We start from the raw sequence: 18,465 nt of genomic DNA on the forward strand, positions 1-18,465 counted from the left end.
TGAACGTTGTATTTAGTTGTCACAGTCAGTTGGAATCAACTGCCCTAGGCATCTTGAAATGGATAAAAAAAAAACGCATTCCAAATCAAATGTACCAGCGAGTAAATGCTATGACACGGAAATTGGAGGCTGAAGTCGATGAGGAATGGGAGGATATAGCAAAGAAGCTAAGCGATCCATTCAATAGTGAGAGAATTACATGGGCTCTTGGTAAGTTCATAATAGATTAGTTTAGTGTTTTTTCATACTCATCGCTCACAACTTCTTGTAGTTTGTGCGTTAGAGCCATGAATAGCTAAATTGGTGCTACTTTATTTCCCACTGTACGTGTAAGCACAAGTGAGCATGATTAGGTCGATGATCTCCACGTGACTGATGGTGCTGACACTACATCACGAAGATGGCCGGAAAACTATAGCTTCCTCGATAATAGAAACTTTGAGGATGTGCTGAAATATTTTTTAAATATCACGCTCCTTTCTCGGGACCATAGCAACTTGCTGTTAGCAATTTTTAGAGTGTTTTTAAGGCAAATCTTTCTAGGGACACCAGGACCTTCGAAAACCCTCCCATCAACATCGGAGCTAATATGGTTCCTATAACTAGTGGGACTTTATGGTATACCGGTGTTGAGAAGGCTTTTAGAGACTATTTTAAGAATGCCATACCTACGATGTCACATTTTAGTCGATCGATAGCATTCCTCTTTTTAAGAGTTCTTTGACTCAGATTTGGCCAATACTTACTACTACAATACTGGCCAAAGGTGAAAGAATTTTAGAGCGCTCCGGTCATGGTCCTTGGCCTTTTTAGTTGATCAAAAAAACCGGAGTATGTAGAACAATTTTGCGATCATTTGTCAAGTGGTCTTATTGCAAGTGGTTTGATATTGGGCAATCAATCAATAAGTGCTATTATCGCCGATTCATCCGCACGTGCTTTATTAAATCCGTGATGGGATTTTCTGGAAAGCATGGTTGCACTGTTTGTACAGTCGTTGTAACGTACATAAGGCCAGAAAACAAAATTGTTTTTAACGGTGTGAATGCTGAACTTCGTACTGTCAATAGTTTTAGAAATAGAAAAGATTTACTTCACCATAAGTCAGTAAGGTCACCGCTTGAGGATTTAAGCGGCTTAAATATGATTGCTAACTTTCCAGTCAGTGATCGTCTGCGCCTAATCGGTTTAAGAGTTAGTCGCAAAATTTTAACAGTATGTGTAGTGTGGTAAAAAGCGTTGTTTTCAACTAGTTTCGTGCTATTTTTAAGTTTACAGTTCGCCGGATGAGTGCAGAATGTCTCGCCGGAAGAATCTGGTAAGTATTTCAAATGTTTTTGCCGATCAGAGTCATCGAAGATCGCTCGTTATGTTCGCGCAGAGTTGCGTAATTTTTTTATATTAATCTGTTTGTTTTGCTTGCTGCAGCTGCAGGAATTGCTTCTATACAGTTCTTTAAAAGGAGAGGCTACCAACGTTTTAAACGCCAACTGCATTACAGGAGATTGGCAAACTATCCAATCAACGCTTCTTCTTTATTCTAAAGATAAACGAAATTTGAAAATCCTCAATCATGAACATAAAAAGAAATCAAAAACCGTTAGAAGCATTGAGCAGCTAATTCAGTAGAATGAACGATCTGCAAACTGTTCTTATAGCACAGATACAGACTGAGCCACAGCTTATAACAAAGACACGCATTAAATGCGAAGGTACATATTTTACTACTCTTGTTTTAAAGAAAGGGCATTAGATAGCTTTAGTCGCGGCCTGGAGCATCCTCTATGTTTTTTAAGAAAAATTCTCAGAATAATGACGGATTATGGCTTTCCCGATACATTTTAAAATGTACGAGGCTCAAAATGATAACAATTTAACTGGGCCCTTCCATAGGATGAATTTCGGGACGATTCCCGAGTAACAACCGGCAGGTAGCATGAGAACTCCTATGTCAATCTCTACTCATGGAATTGGTTTTGCGACCACCCTCGCTTTCGAGCGTATCGGATCCACTTGCGAGGCGAAAGCACCAGTGGTGCAGCTCAGTATCCATCAGAGCATTTATCCAGACCAGTGCGGATTGCGTGAACTCATCGAGAACGTCCTACTTGCAGTACTACCTACTTGCAGTACATACTGCGAACAAGAAAGAGGATGCCAGTCCACGTGATTTGCGATCATGTTTGGAGTGGAATGGCAATGGCAGGTATGCTGTGGAGCTGCTGCTCACTCGATATCTCAATCGAGTGTGAGGTTTCACCAGTAGCTGTGGCTGTGACAAGTCGGTGCAGAAAGGACCAGGATGGTACTTCTGAAGTTGTAGCTGATTCCCCTTCTCAAGCACGCTACATCAGATGCCGCATCAATGGAATGAACGTTAAATTCTAAAAAACAAACATTCTGAATCGCAATCTGACTATCTGAGTTATTTAAAGATGTTGAACTCGGAATGCATCGGCCATTGTATGTAAAATAACGCTAAGAGCCTAATGCACCAAAGTGTTTTATGTAGTGTCCCATCTGAAGGAATGTAACGGATTTTCTAACATCTCAAATCTGTCAGTCTCGATCTCCTAATTAAGATTAGAGCATGATATTCTTTTGTGAGCTCTTATTTAAATCAAATTCATTTTATGTTGTGTAGGCAAATTGATTCGTTGGCATAGATTTTTGATGATTCATTAAATTAGTGAATCTATGAAATATTCACTGATATTCAACTCCATCACGTTACCCACCATTTTCTGCCATAGATGAAAGCCATACGTAGATTCCTATTTCGCAAACTGCATACTAAAAGCTAATCCTACCTTACGCACTTTCTTCGTAAAGATGATATTACTGCGGTATTTGGTAGACATTTTGAATCAATCTTCCAATTCCCTGCAATAGATTAATGAAAATCAACATTCATTCTGAACACTGCACGATTCACTACATTTGAGGTGTTTATAGAAATGTTCGAAAAGTTCCTACCTTGATGTAACATTTATGGGCGGAAGTAATAATGGGTAGTGTCTTGCACGACAGCTTGCCAGAGTCAACAGCATTTCTCATTGAATCGGTGTCCTGTCAGAACTCAGGTTTTATACGGTTGTCCAATACAATGACGATATCAAATGCCAATTATAGACAATTCGGGCATTATTTTACTAAAAAAAAAGCAGATTTATTTACTTAATCATATATTTGCGGTTTTTGCGAAATCGCCATGCTCTTACAAGGTTAACAATCGTTCGTATTGTTTAGTTTGCTTACCTTAAAAAGTATAGTATTGCATTCCATTACCGACGAATGCAACTCGATGATCGAACATTTACGATTTATGCTGTAAAACACAAAAGAATTAATTAAATTAAAAATAAGAAGAACGTGTGCGATGTAACAAAAATCATTGCAAGCATATCATGGCTGCTGCGGCACAAAATGGTTTCCGCAAAAGGAAAATTGCAGTGCAGACATATTATACACTAATTTTTTCTCTACAAATTCCTTTTACCAGAAAAACAATCATGACTATGATTATGGCTCGAAATAAAGTTGTCAAAAAACTTACCGGCGAAACGATCAAATGGCTCAAAATACCCAACTTCGGGGTTAGGCCAACTTGTAAGGCATCATGCCAAAGTACACTTAACAAGACACAATAGAAAATTGATATCCATGTATCCTAAACTTTAATCTATCATCGTTAATGACGTATTGGCCAGAAAATTAGAAACCATTTCACACGTTTTCTCTCAAATATCAATTTAGGAACGCACCGTTCTACAAAAAGCACTCTTTGCTACGACGTCATTGTAGAAAATAAGAAATACCGGCACAGCTTAACTGACAAATCAAGCTGTCGTTCAGAAGTTGTACTAAAACACAAAAACGCATTTGCGTTTAAACGCGTTCAATTTAATTTGTTCGTTAAAACAATTATTTCTAAAACAATTTCAAATATATCATTCTGCCTCTAACTCTTGACCAGTGCAAAAATAAATCACTTCGATAAACACGATCGATCGTCCGATGATGTTTTTTTTAATTTAAACTATTAATTATTCAGAAATCAACCTCCCTCTTCGATTTCTATTTTCTCGGGTCATAAACATGAATGTAAACACGTTCGACATTTCGGTCACCACGTTGTTATATTTCGGATCTGCCACACGAAGCATAACGGATTTGACACAAAGTTACGAGTTACAGTTATGAGTTATGCACCGTGTGGCCCACCAGTAACAATTGTTCGCTTGCTGGTGTTTGCTTCGGTGGCCACAGGGCCTTGCTTCGGAGTTCATGCCATTGCAGTGAATGCATTTCTGTGTGGCAGAATTGCATTCAGTAGTGCTGTGCCCCAGTCGGCACTTTCCACACATAATTTTCAGTGTGCAGTATTTTACCGAGTGGCCAAGCTCATGTACGCCGCTACCCGTTGCACGAAAGACCTTTTCACTGGGATGCGCGTGCCCTCCACGATTAAATAATGTGGGAGCACGGTTCCCTCAAATGTGACGCGGAGAGAAGAACTCTCCGTGTACACCTTCTCTCCGTTCACCACCGAAGTGGTGAACAAGCGGCGTACTTCGAGCACGCGAGCTCCCGGGGCGTTGGTAAAAAACGCACCCAAGCCGCACGCCAACATGTCATCGAGCGACACCTCGGTCTCCACGACACGTGCGATCTCAACACTGCCGCCGGGGATAAGCACGTGGTGCTTCACCGTAAAACGGCTGTCTACCACCAAGGCGCTGGCATCCTCCCTCTTAGAGAGGGTCACCTTCATCTTAGGCGGGAGCACCATGGTGATGTCCGTTGCGTTGTAGCGTTGTATTTGGCGCGCAGCGATCGGCTGATCGCCATAACGTCAAGCTAGCCCTCTTTGGGCAGCACAAACATGACGAATGGTCCCGTGCACGACGTCGGGTACGCCCTCGCTCTACGTGAGGTTAATACCTCGGCCGACATTTTTGCAGCCGATTCTATAGGTGCAAACGGCTCCATTGTCGGTCTTTTTTTTTCTTATTACAAGGATATAAGCCTCGGGGCCGTAGTCGGCCACGGGCTCCCCTTCCATCGCGGTGGATTTAGATTCCAAACGCTCGGAATGGAATTTATCCCGAAAGGTTCCGTGACCCCACACACTACGTTAAACTACGCTCGACTTACCAACGGTTAGTATGACGTTGCCACACTCGCACGCGCCAAACTAGAACAAATGGCTTCGGCTCACGCCAGTCCGAGGCCACATGTCACTGTCGGGGCGATCGATCGTTTTTATCGGAGTGATTGATTTTTGCACAGGTCGAGAGTTAGAGGCAGAATGATATATTTGAAATTGTTTCAGAAACATTTGTTTTAACGGACAAATTAAATTGAATGCGTTTAAACGCAAACGCGTTTAGATGTAAACGCGTTTAGACGCAAATGCGTTTGAAAGCAAACGCGTTTTCGTGTTTTAGTACAACTTCTGAACGACAGCTTGATGTGTCAGTTAAGCTGTGCCGGTATTTCTTATTTTCTACAATGGCGTCGTAGCAAAGAGTGCCTTTTGTAGAACGGTGCGTTCCTAAATTGATATTTGAGAGAAAAGGTGTGAAGTGGTTTCTAATTTTCTAGCCAATACGATATTAACGATGATAAATGAATGTGTAGGGTACATGGATATCCATTTTCTATCGTCATGTTAAGGGTACTTTGGCAAGATGCCTTACAAGTTGGCCTAACCCCGAAGTTGGGTATTTTGAGCCATTTGATCGTTTCGCCGGTAAGTTTTTCGACAACTTCATTTCGAGCCATAATCATAGTCATGATTGTGTTTGCAGGAAGGAAGGAATTGCAGCACGGGTCTGGTACCGGCACTGAAATGCATTTTTGTTTCATTTCGTAGTCACCATGGCGTCGTAGTGGAAAGTTTGCTTGTTAGATGCTGGAATAATGTATTTTAATAAAGGCAAAGATGTGTAGAATTCGATGCCTTAGTACCTTCTAAGTTTAGGCTCGTTTCGTAATCGCTTATCGTTTAGCTATCGTTTCGTACGAGACGAATATGTTTGTGCTTAAATGCAATATACAATTTAGTCGGTAAGTTTTTCTTCGTTGTGTTGTTCATCTAGATATGCTTGAAGTGACTACACCGCCAGTGGTTTCCTCTTTTTCTAATCAAGTTAATTTTTCGTATTTCGCAGGAAGAATCTAAAATTGTCATGATTTTGTTTAAAAGTAAAAACGCTTCGCATGCAATGCAGAAGCACGAAATGGACTGCAGTGCCTAGGTTAGGTATGTAATATTCAAATTATCAAATATTACTGCCCTGCTATCGATAATTCAGTAACAAAATCTGTTTTCGTTTTCGGGAAATCTAGGAGGCATACTGTTTAAACTTCTTCATTGGACAGCTGCTACTGAGTCAGTTTTGGCAATATCTCCCCCTCCCCATCTACCTCCAATTCTGTTCCATGTACCACCTGATGTCTACAATATCGGATGGAATACCCTTTGACTTGAATTACGGCTTCATACCGGTACGTAATCGTCGAGCATGAGCTACGGATGAAGAGTTTGTGAGAGGATCTATTATATTCCCAGATCCGATGTTGCGAACTTTTTTTCGATCCCTCTTTCATGAGTGTTTCTCTAAAATGAATAAAATAATGCAACGAGGTATTCAATGTTGCAGAATAAGGACTTTTCTGTACAGGCTTCATGCTCGACAGAAGAGTACTGGCCAACTTCAACGTAAAAACGATTTCGCATGTAATGCAAAAGCTCAATATACAGTACTTTTAAGGTATGTTATACTAAAATTATCAAATATTACTAACCTACTATCGATAATTCAGTAACAAAATCTACTTTCGTTTTCGGGAAATCTAGGTAACATGCTGTTTAAACTTCTTCATTGGACAGCTGCTACTGAGTCAGTTCTGGCATTACTTTCGGCTAAGTAAAGAATCTTCAGTTCTCTTCGAATTATCTGGACTACTTCTTATTCTTATCTTGTCATTTGTGGTTTTTGACCCGTTATGACGAACCTTCCAAATGATGAACACTTCTGTCCATAAAATTACATAAGGTAAGAATTTTACAACCATCTTTTATAACCGTGCTTTGTTTAGAATGATTTATTTTCATGTTACTGTTTCAGGTAACGGTGATATTAGTGAAAATTGTTAACCCCAGTGAGTGCGAACAACACAGCTGAAGCGATGTAATCTATGCGAAAAAAGATGTCCAAGGTAGGGTTAGTTAAGTTTACTGTTTATGAAATAGGAAAGCATTCATCTTGGGCAACAAATTATGAGTAATGCGATGGAATTGAACAGCTATATCTCAAAAAGAACTCTTCGACGACGAATTGATATGCATACATTACATAAATAGATTGAGAACAGAAAATATTTTAAAAGGCTAGACGTGCACAAATCTTTATTAAAATCATATAAATTTTTCAGTTGCTCGTGCACCCATGTAATGTCCTCAACTGAATATCCAGACCAACTACGAGTTTCATGCTTGCAGAGTACGGCATGTAACTGTCCAACTTCTCAATTTCTTCAGGCTTCACGAAAATCCTTCTTTACTTACATTCTTCCCTGTTACATCATCTGCAGTTGATTTCCACCAGATCCATCTCATGATTGTTGACAGTTGACAATAATCTAGAATTTTAAGGGTATTGGTCGTTTTCAAGATTTTTGCTTATCCAAGCCACAAGACTCGAAGGTGTGTGAAGAATCTCACGATTTCGAGTTTCTTGGATTTACTCCCCGAAGCTGGGCCATGACGGGCGCGTTACTGTGCGGAGATGTTCATGGTGACTCATGAATCGTTGTCATTCTAAACGGTACAGCAGGCTTGAACCAACGTAAGCAAGCGTTGTTGATCTTTGCAAGTGCAGCAAATGTTCGTCGCGTTCTTACTGTTAGTGATACCGTAGAGAATTGATTACGACCATAGCTTTTCCATAGCGACCCTTCTCAGATTCTTTGTTTGCTTTGATATTTTGGTTAAAACGGGTCATTAATATTCGGGTGATTGAGGATTTATGTTAAATTGAATTTTAGTTGTCATTCTTTCATTCTAACATAGTATAACGGTAATTATTATTATGATCAGTGCGACCGCCGTCAACCCTTTCGATCCAAAGAAGTGGGTTTTCGATGTTTAATTCCATTTTTTCTCGCTGTTCCACTGTTAATTTTTTCACACATTCTGGCGTCAACGTTCATTTGTTGGTTCCAGCTTGGTGTGCTTCTTATTTCGATATGACGCTGCTCTTATGTTTGTCACATGGTTGCATGTCCCGTTCGTATGTTCGTATGTTCATGCGTTTTGGTGGATAAATGGGACAGATTTTTTTTCTTGTGGAATTGGAATTCCTTTCATTGCGGAATTTTCTTATCCAAGGCCTACGATAAGCACACCCGATACAAAAATGATCTGTGTTTATAGGGGTCTTGATCCTTCCAACATTTGTTCATCAAACTTCTTACTATTGGTACTTTAAATGCTTGCATACAGAATACCTGAAAGATAATGTTCTACGGAATATGAGGAGATTAAGCCGATCCGTTTATCTTGATGGTTGAAATCCACCCCCTCGTTTATTTCGTCTTACTTGTTCACCTGTCAAGTAACTTCATGTTCATTCGTCCCTTTACGTTTAATAATTCAGTTCGAGCACTTAAATCTATTAGTTGAACCCACCACCTATTTAAAATCCCAACATTCCGGCTACCAACAAAATGTATTTTGTTTTTGATCCAATCTATTGATTTGGCAGAAGCGCCAATCTGCCGTTGTCCGCAAAGTCACCCATAGGCCAGACGGTTGGCGGTACGTCTTCCTTTATAATAACTAATTGTCCCTTCTCTAGTTTAACTGGTGGCGAATAAGTTGGTTTGGCGCGTGCTTGCAGTTGTTTGAAGTACTCAGGGTACCAGCGACTCCACACACACTGCAAGTGTTTTTGTATCAACTCATATATACGTAATCTGTTAGTAGGTACTAGACTGAGATCAATCTGTGGTAGCGCATACATCCCTGATCCTTCTAAAAAATGCCCTGGCGTTAGAGTAGAGTAGAGTTAACATCCCTTCCTGAGTTAGACTGGTGGCCCCTAGCGTGCGCACGATATGATGTTTGACCTATCGTACCGCAGCCTCCCATAGCCCTCCGAGAGGTGGGGCGCGGGGAGGAATAAACTTCCAATTAATCTCGTTGGCACACCAATCAAATATTTCCTGTCGATCTTGAGCATTGCACTTGAACATTTCGTAGAGCCGTCGAAGCTCATGCTCAGCTTCTTTGAATGTGGTTGCATTATGTGGTGCTGCTATGAACGCGGAGGTTGTGATATCACCTACTAGCTCGATATAGATAGTTCTAGTTGCGCAGCAAACGAAAATAGCTATGTACGCCTTGATAAAACTCCGAATGCGGACAGTCGACTTAAGTATGAAGGGACCACAGTAGTCGACACCACACACTGAGAACGGTCTTGTCGGCGAAACTCTGGATACTGGAAGATCTGCTACGCTTTGTTTTACTAGTGTCGGTTTAGTCTTGAAACATTTGAGGCATCGATGAAAGACAGATTTGCACAAGTTGCGAGCAACAATTGCGGGCCACCGTGTAAGATCTCCAGGTGGACGGCCACTGGCAATAACGTTGCCAGCGGATGCTTCGACGACAGGACGATGGGATGTTTGTACGCCGTTTCTATGCTTGCATTGCGTAGTCGGCCACCGACTCGTAGAATTCCAGATTGATCGACGAACGGAGAAAGCCATTTCAATCGAGAATCTTTGGGTAATTCTCTTTTCTGTTCCTGGGCCCGAATCTCTTCAGCAAACGAATTTATGTTGGGCTAATTTGCACAATTGAAGCTCCGCCAATACGAGATCATCCGTGGTTAAGAGAGGAATGTTCGTGACAGTTTCCTACATTGTTGGAACGCGATCCGTTACCGCCTTCCGTAGACATCGTAAAAGCGTCCTGGGGCGATGAAATTCGCTCTTCATCTTTATCCGGCTGTATGTCCTCTGACCTTCGTTGTTGTACTAGATTCTTTCCCCACCGGATGATGCGGCAAATAGTAGACTTGGCCTGAATCGTCGATCGGTTCCGAGAGTATTTTCATGTGTGATTTTGCACGAAAGTGCTTGTAACGTCAATGCTTTATCAAGACTTGTAAGCTACTTACGTGAAGTAATGTCTTTCGGTAATAAAGCTGTTTCGTCTGCGTTTTTGGTCGTCTCGTAGTAATGTCGTCTTAGTCGTCCGGCCGATGAAACTGGTAAGGGGACGTTATCGGGTCTCGATCGCGCGAGTCCCCGATAGTGGTGAGTCCTGAGTCACCCACGCAGGGCACTCGGCACTCACGGCACTTTTTCACCGGCGGTCTCCGGTCACCGCGTGTCCGCAATGACACTTACGCTGACGGCTGACCGTTACCGCCGTTACCACCGCGACTGACACGCGTTATCAGTCGCGGTGGGCCCCTGTAGCAGATTTAGCACACGCTTGTGCTAAACCACATGTGGCCTAGACACGCGTAATCTTGCGTAAATTTGGTGTACGCCTTTCTGAGATCGGGGTTGCAGTCTAATCGCCGTTCCACGGCTTTCAGTCGGCGTCTGCCATCTCTCGTGACGCTCCTAAAACGATATTGACATCAGATGTGCGTGGCAAACGTATTATATACCTTCCAGAATGGTCCCGCGTTGTGATAGCCGTGTACCAATTCACATCTATCTTCCTCCGTAAATAAGGGTGCTTCCTCGCTAATCGTCACATACTCCCAAAATCATTGCATCGTTAGCTCTAACGGCGTATGAATGTTTGCGCTGAGCTGGCACAACCGTGGGGACTGCGCTGCATTCTCGGACACATTTCCTGCGACGACCCATCCGAATGGTGTCTGCACCAGCCAAGGCCGCTCCTAATGATTGCTTCACTGCGTCGGAATGCGTCACTACCGGCATGTGTCACGCAGATACATCAATTCTTGACGTCGGCACATCTGCAGATGGGTTTTCGAGCACTAAAAATTCCATCTGGCTGGTGTGTGCGTCTAATTTTGACTGAACAGTTGCGATGATTGAACCCTTTACTACTTGCACAACCTTCAAGATGCCCGAAATCGAAACGTTGACCTTGGTTCATGTTGTTAACAACTCACGAGCGAAGCTCTCAGACATGAAATTCGCCATCGACCCTGAGTCAAGCAGTGCTCTGGCTTCGTGCGTATTACCGAAATCATCGATGACGTTCAGTCGCAGCGTTTCTAAACACACCCTCATTTCCGCGTGTGCAGCCATTGTGACCTTGGACTGATAGGGATCCTGTGTTTGCACTGGGGTTGCGATTTTGGGCTGGGAGAATCAAGTAGGTAGGTGCAGCAACGAGTGGCGACGTTCGTGGCACTCCCGACATGTGTAACTGGACTTGCACGCCTTCACCCGGTGGGAATTGCTTAAACAATTCCAACACACGCTTCATCCCCACGATTTCTCGACGCTGCTGCACGTCCATGTCCACGCTGCACGGCAGAACACAGGGCAGCTACGTAGCGAATGTGCGTCTGTGTACAACAACGGACACTGCGGCACAGCCGTAGATGGGCGGTTGGCGGATACGGTATTGGCTATTGCCTTCCGCGGTGCGGTATGACGAGGTGTGCCCGCCACCTTGCTTCCACCCGACACCTTTGACACTGACTGGTCTTCGTCCTCGGCAAACCTCACGGTCGCCTTGAGGATCAGGATCCGATCAGATCGAGAAACGAGAGTAGATCATGATATTTATCCTTCTCGTGGTGTACGGAATGCTTCTCCCATGCGAGGAGAGATGCATCATCCAGTTTGAGTAACAATAGATTCGATAAGAGATGTGAGATTCGATAAGTGATTTCGATTCTGATGTGAGTGACACGTGCTCGAAAGGTAAGGCTGTCTCACCCTTGAGCGCCGATAGCAAATATTGCAGCTTGGCAATCAACGGTAACTCTGGCGAAGAGTCTATCATTGCCAGGAATCGATCTCTAAAGGACAGCCATTTTGTCACGGCGCCATCGAATGACGGTAGTTCAATCTTGGGCAGGCGAATGTTGGCTGCATTTGGACGGCCGAATGCTAACGCTGTTGAATTAGCAAGAGACATATCGAGGTTAGCGGTTACGGGGTCCTTTCGCTGATGTTCTCGCAGGAACGCCTTTAACTTTCGATGCCGTTCCTCTACCGCAATCCGTTCGGCGATGCATCAATCGTTTTGCTAGTATCGTCTAATTCCTCTAATTTTGTCATTGCGTCGTGAAAATCGTCCTTATTATTATTACTCAGACAAACAATGAATTAACCTTTCAAATAAATGTTCAACCATTAAAAAATATTCAACCGTTTTTGTTTTATAACCAAATAAATTCATGCATCGTTAAATAAACACCCTGTATAATACTCCATTTTCTATTCCCAAACTGTTGCTCACTTTAGCATAATTCTTCAAATCCTCTTTTACATTTTTAGACCGTCCAATGTTTGACGCTTCTTTACACCTGCTGTAATTTTGGATCTAACTCCTGAAATTTCCTTATCATTTCAATATCGATTATCGACGACGACGAAATCGCGTTTAACTGCGTAAATTGTTCTTCAACCTCTAACTGTTCTGTGTCAACAGCAATCTGCTTAAAGCATCTACGTGACTCATGCACTTCCCTGGCCTATGTTCGGTCTAATTTGCTAATATTAAGGCACAACGACTCAGTCTAGCCACTGCTATAGAAGAAGTTGTTCTCGATGGTTTAAATATTTTACTATATATCTTTTACTATATCTTTATATATACTTTTTATCTTTATCTACACACGATCCGTAAAATATAAAACATAAAAAAATGGTTACGTGAAATCGATCAGCTGTGTCAAAATTTTTGTGCTTCAACGGACTCTGTAAAACATAAAACGTAAAACGTAAAACCGAGCGTTTGTAAACGTAAACCGACGTAGCGACGTGTAAACGTAGCGAACGTAAACCGAGCGTAAAAACAAACCTCTGTTTTCCTCTGTTCGTCTCACTATGGTTCGAATGTTTGAGCGCCCGATCCGAAGTGGTCAGATTGCCCAAGGACCCTCTATTAGCGGGAAATAGACAGAAAATATTGCTTGCTGTCGCGTTCTCTTTCTGGCCCTTGGCGAGAAAACAATTCGACGTGAGATATTTCGTCTCAGTGTGGAGAAAAAGAGTGACTTTTTTGTTCGGGCTGTTTGGCGCTCCTTTGTTGTAATAGGATCAATACTTCCTCGTGCGATAGGGAGTGCGTTGTTGCGTTCATCTAATCGTTTGTGCAAATAGTTGAAATATCTTGACCAATAGGCTATCAGTCGCCATAGTTTAGAGTATGAAGAATATCCCACCACGTTCATGCATCTCAATGTTGATTTCTTGATCTCTTGTAACGCTTCTGGCGGCTGAGAATCATGAATATTCTGGTTGGGCGAGAATTCCTTCGTTAACTTGGCCCACGCAGGCCCGGACCACCACCTGTCGTTAATCAGAATTTCGGTTGAGCTGAGACCTCTGGACTTGTCGTCGGCAGGGTTGTCCTTCCCTGGCACATAATTCCAGGCTGCGATTGAATGAACCTGTTGTATCTGTGACACACGATTTCCCACGAAAATATTCCAGCGAGCAGGTGAAGATCTAAACCAATGGAGTGTTGTAGTAGAATCTGACAAGAACTAAACCTTATTTGGTAATTCAAGTGCAGAGTCGGCCTGTTGATATAGTAGTTTTGATGCCAACAACGCTGCACACAACTCGAGTCGGGCGATAGTATGACGAGTCGCTATGAGCCACCCTGGACTTGGACGTTAACAGTTTGACAGCGACCTGGTGTGATGATTCTGTTCTCACATAGCAACAGGCTCCATATGCCTTCTCTGAAGCATCTGCGAATGAATGAAGCTCGTTATTAGTTGGTACATGGAGTGTTACGAAACGCGGTAGTTGGAGTTGACTTAACGCTCCGATCGTTTCGTAGAATTCTCTCCATTGATTTTGCATCTCGGTGTCTAGAGGTTGATCCCAATCGAAGTTCCTTCTTTCGTTAGATTTCGCTGTCCACAAATACTGCATAAATATTTTTACCCTAGTAACCACTGGACCCACCAGGCCAAGCGGATCAAAGATTTTTGCAATTTCTGACAATACAATCGGTTTCGAATCTGGCTTGGGTCACATGCTGATAGCCAGTCCCCTTTGCTTTGCTGGATAGAATTCGTGGCTTGCGCTGGCCTTGGCCTCTTCAGTACTTTGAAGCTGAGCTAGTCAGATTGGGGTTCCCAGATCAACCCGAGTGTTGTAACTGTTTGTTTATCTTGGAAGTTGTGCCATGGATCGATTGCCCGACCCTCCAGCGGTTTTGAGTTCAACACCTCTATTGAATTCGATGCCCTCTTTATCATTTGCATCTGGATATTTCTTCTTTTAAACGAATGGCTGTTGACACGTCTGCCGCTCCGGACAGCAAATCGTCGACATAAAATTTCTTAGAGATTGCATCGGCAGCCATTGGTGACACGTGGCTCATGTCTTGATTCAATTTCTGTAACGTTCTTGTTGCTAAGTATGAAGCGGAAGATGTGCCATATGTGGCGGTTTGCAACTGGTATGTGGATTTAGTAAATATTGAGAGAGGGGCTAATTTATATTTTTGTAGGTTATTTATTCATCTGATCACTATGTTGGCAGCGAACCGTGAGCCGACCTTACTAGATGTCGAGAGAGCGCGCGACTGGGGCACTCACTTTTACAAACGACAGGTAGGTATGACGCGCAGCACTGGGGAGCCGCTCACGTTTATACTCGCGGGTTGTGGATCGCTCAGGTTTGTACTCGCGGGTTGTAGATCCGCTACAGTAATCCCCTGCTAGATTGGCCGTCAGCGGTATCGGAGGGGAATCATCACTCGACGATGTGACCGCGTGGCGCAAGTCGAGAAATCGGTGTTAGTCGTCTGCAAAGGTTGTGATGGCTCCACGGCCGTGTAGCACGGCTTCAGTCGGTCCAATGATACGTTGCTCGGTCGGCCAATGACCCTTATTTTGAAGTATTTCTGGCACCGCTCTATTACTTCATACTTCCCTTGGTAAGACATGGTCAACGTAGGGTGGATAGAGTCATTCCGGATGAACACATGGGTGCACGTATCCAGGTCCGAGTGCACAAAACTTGTCCTGTTTGTATGCCATGATGTTTGGGCTGGTTTAATGTTCCTCATGGCCTTTTTTAATGATCGTGTGAATTCCGTTAGGTCTTGGTCAGGTTCTACCGTACTGTCGGTAAAAAACTCGGCCGGAATACGCAGAGTGGTTCCATATACTAGCTCCGCCGGAGACGCTTTTATGTTTTCTTTAAAAGATGTACGCAAGCCCAAAAGTACCAGCGGGAGGTGTTCCATCGAATTCCATCGGTGTTCCATCCAACTGTCAAATCGAAAAATATGCCCTCTCAACCCGAATCGGTACAAATAACCGATAAGCAAGAGGAACTCAACGGCAACTCAAAGTAGCTCACGGCAGTCCAGCAAAAACGAGTGACAGTTGCTGGGCCTACATACATTTTTTACCAGATTCTGCAAGTGTGGACGTAGGGTGAAGAGAGCGGATTCAAATTGTCGTCCTTGGTCTGTGGTAATTATTCCAGGTACTCCGAAACGCGTGATCCAACCGGTGAGCAGAGCTGCCGCCACGGTTGGTGCAGTCATATTCGGAATTGGAATGACTTCCGGCCAGCGGGTAAACCGGTCGATGATGGTAAGACAGTATCGGTGTCCGTTGTTCGGCGGAAACGGTCCTACAATGTCCATGTTGATGTGACTGAATCTGTGTTCCGGTAGTGGGTAAGATGTCAGTGGGCTCTGTGTGTGTTGTCCGGTCTTCGCTTTTTGGCAGCTTATACATTGGCGGACGAAGTTCGTACAGTCCTTGCGGATACCGGGCCAAACGAGTCGCTCTGTCATCAATTTGGTAGTGGTACGTGCTCCCGGGTGATGTAAGTTATGCTTAGCCTGTAGTAGCCGTTGACGGAAGGGGCGAGTAATGAATGATCGGATGTGTCCGGAGTGACAATCGCAGTATAATTGCCGCATGCTACCAGGGATTGTCAAGCGCTGTAGGATTAAACTAGTTGTGACCTTTCCGCTTAGTATGTCCGCCAGATCAGTATCGCGTGATTGATCCTCGGCTAAAGCTTCAAAATCGATAGTCGGTGTGGATTGAATTTGCTGGATACGAGATAGCCAATCTGCGGTAACGTTGTCCTTTCCGTCCACATGACGGATGTCCGTAGTGAATTGTGCTATCAGGTCTAGTTGGCGGACCTGCCTGGGCGATGTTTTTGTTGGAATGCGTAGATAAGGGGCTTGTCGGTGTAGACGTGAAATGTACGACCTTCCACTATATCACGGTAGTGTCGGATTGCCAGGTAAATCGCTGTTAACTCCCGGTCGTATGTCGAATAACGTTGCTGTGCCTGGTCAAACTTCTTGGCAAAAAACCAAGTGGCTGCATTTGACCGTCGACGATCTGGTGAAGGACCGCACCTGCGGCGAGATCGGATGCGTCGACCCAAAGGGAGAGTTCCGCATTCTTGGCTGGGTGAGCTACGAGCGTTGCCTGTGCCAGTTGATCTTTACAGCGTTCGAAAGCGGCAATTGCTGCTCCTGTCCATTTCACAAGTGTTTTGTCTTTTTTTATGTTCCCTGGAATCAAATCGAACAGCAAACCTTGCGCGTCCAGTGCGTGCGGCATAAATCGTCGATAAAAGTTGATCATGGCTTAAAACCTTTTAAGCACCATGATTGACTTCGGTAGAGGGAATTGTTGAATTGCTGCCACGCGTTCTGGAAGTAGGCGAATGCCTTCTGGTGTTACTAAATGACCGAGGAATGATATCTCCTCGCGGGCGAATTCGCACTTAGCCAAGTTGATGATCATCTTGTACGCTGATAGTCGCCGGAATAGTTCTCGAAGGTGTTGGTGGGTAGGCTGCTTGTCGCTGCACGTGGAATAACGGAGACGTCGGTGCCGGTGTCGATTAAAAAACGCTGGTTAGAGTTGCGGTCGCAAATTACCAAACGATGTGAATCAACTTGCCTGATCTTGGCGTCGACGTCTCGAGGTTGGCGTCAGTTGGACGCTGATGTGCGCCAATACCTGCACGACGGGCTGCACCGTCGAGCGTTTCTGCCGAAACGCTGGTGGTAATAACATTTTTTGTTGCTGGCCTCCGGTCTCGGCGGGGAGCATGGGCGTGGTGGTGTTCGATCGCGAGGACGGCTTCGACGGCTTCGACGATTATCGATATAACTTTGACGGTTGTCTCGCGCGCGCAATTCTGCCACTTGGTGAGCTCCTCTAGTCATTGTAGTACCGCGGTTGAACAAGCCTCAGCCGCGTACATCTGTCCTTGTCGCGTGTTGTTAGCATTCCGACGGTTGGCGGAGTCAACCAACCGACTGAATGTTCTCGGGAAGCCTCGAGGCCCATAGCTCCGTCAGCACTTCGTCGGTTAGTACTCCGTTGGCCGCTCATCTCCGAAAAGAGATGGGACGGTTTCTGAGACCCGAGCTCCTTTTCTGAGAAGAGTCTTCGTAACCTACGTGGTCGCGCCTCCGTATTCGCTGCTATCAGAATACGCTTGATGTATTCGTATTTTCGTGTCGGAGGTGCGGCGCTGACTTGTGAGCGCAGCCCGGTCAATATTTGTACCGGGGTTTGCGCGATCACAACATTGAAATAATGTGCGTCTTGCCGCTCCGTGATGCCCTGGGAGGCAAAAAAATGTTCCAACCGCAAGAAATACGTCTCCATGTTTGTCCCGTCCATCTCTGGAGGGTTTAGGCGCAAACTGCACAGTGATTCCGTCTGGGTCGGATCGGTTGCCTCCTCGCTGGGTGGTGGCGAGTTGGCCTGTGCCGGGCTGCGTGGAAACATTATCGGCGCTTTGTATTGTGGTTGTTGCGCGTGGAGGTTAGGTCCTCGTAACCACGTTGCTATCCTGTCCGATGTGCGACTCGCTGTGCCGTTCGTGTCTTATTACGACCCGTGTGGGATCGGTCCGAAACGAGGACACACCTAGGGGCAGTGTAGCGTCGATCGGGGTGGTGTTCAACCGATTGTTTCGTCGGTGAGTTGGCCGGGTGCGCTCGAACCACGTGTTGTTCCACTACGTCGGACTGGGTGTTCCGAACGAAGCGAGAATGTATTATCACAAATGACCACGTCTGATCACGTAGGACACTTGGGATCACGTCGGGGTCACCACTTTAACCAATATTGAGAGAGGGGCTAATTTATATTTTTGTAGGTTATTTATTTATCTGATCACTATGTTGGCAGCGAACCGCGAGCCGGCCTTTCTAGATGTCGAGAGAGCGCGCGACTGGGGCACTCACTTTTATATTCGCGGGTT

The 18,465-nt window shown here is 44.4% G+C and overlaps 1 long non-coding RNA gene across 1 annotated transcript; it reads left to right on the top strand.

Moving 5' to 3' along the window:
• Window positions 1–5,589: 5,589 nt before the first annotated feature.
• LOC128273468 (uncharacterized) lies at window positions 5,590–7,298 on the top strand. The gene is made up of 7 exons (XR_008269258.1): window positions 5,590–5,755; window positions 5,814–6,072; window positions 6,177–6,268; window positions 6,355–6,513; window positions 6,669–6,779; window positions 6,866–7,064; window positions 7,137–7,298. It is a non-coding gene; the product is annotated as an uncharacterized LOC128273468 (long non-coding RNA).
• Window positions 7,299–18,465: the final 11,167 nt, after the last annotated feature.

Source organism: Anopheles cruzii, chromosome 3 (genome assembly GCF_943734635.1).
Source record: "Anopheles cruzii chromosome 3, idAnoCruzAS_RS32_06, whole genome shotgun sequence".
In the NCBI taxonomy this organism is placed as follows: domain Eukaryota; kingdom Metazoa; phylum Arthropoda; class Insecta; order Diptera; family Culicidae; genus Anopheles; species Anopheles cruzii.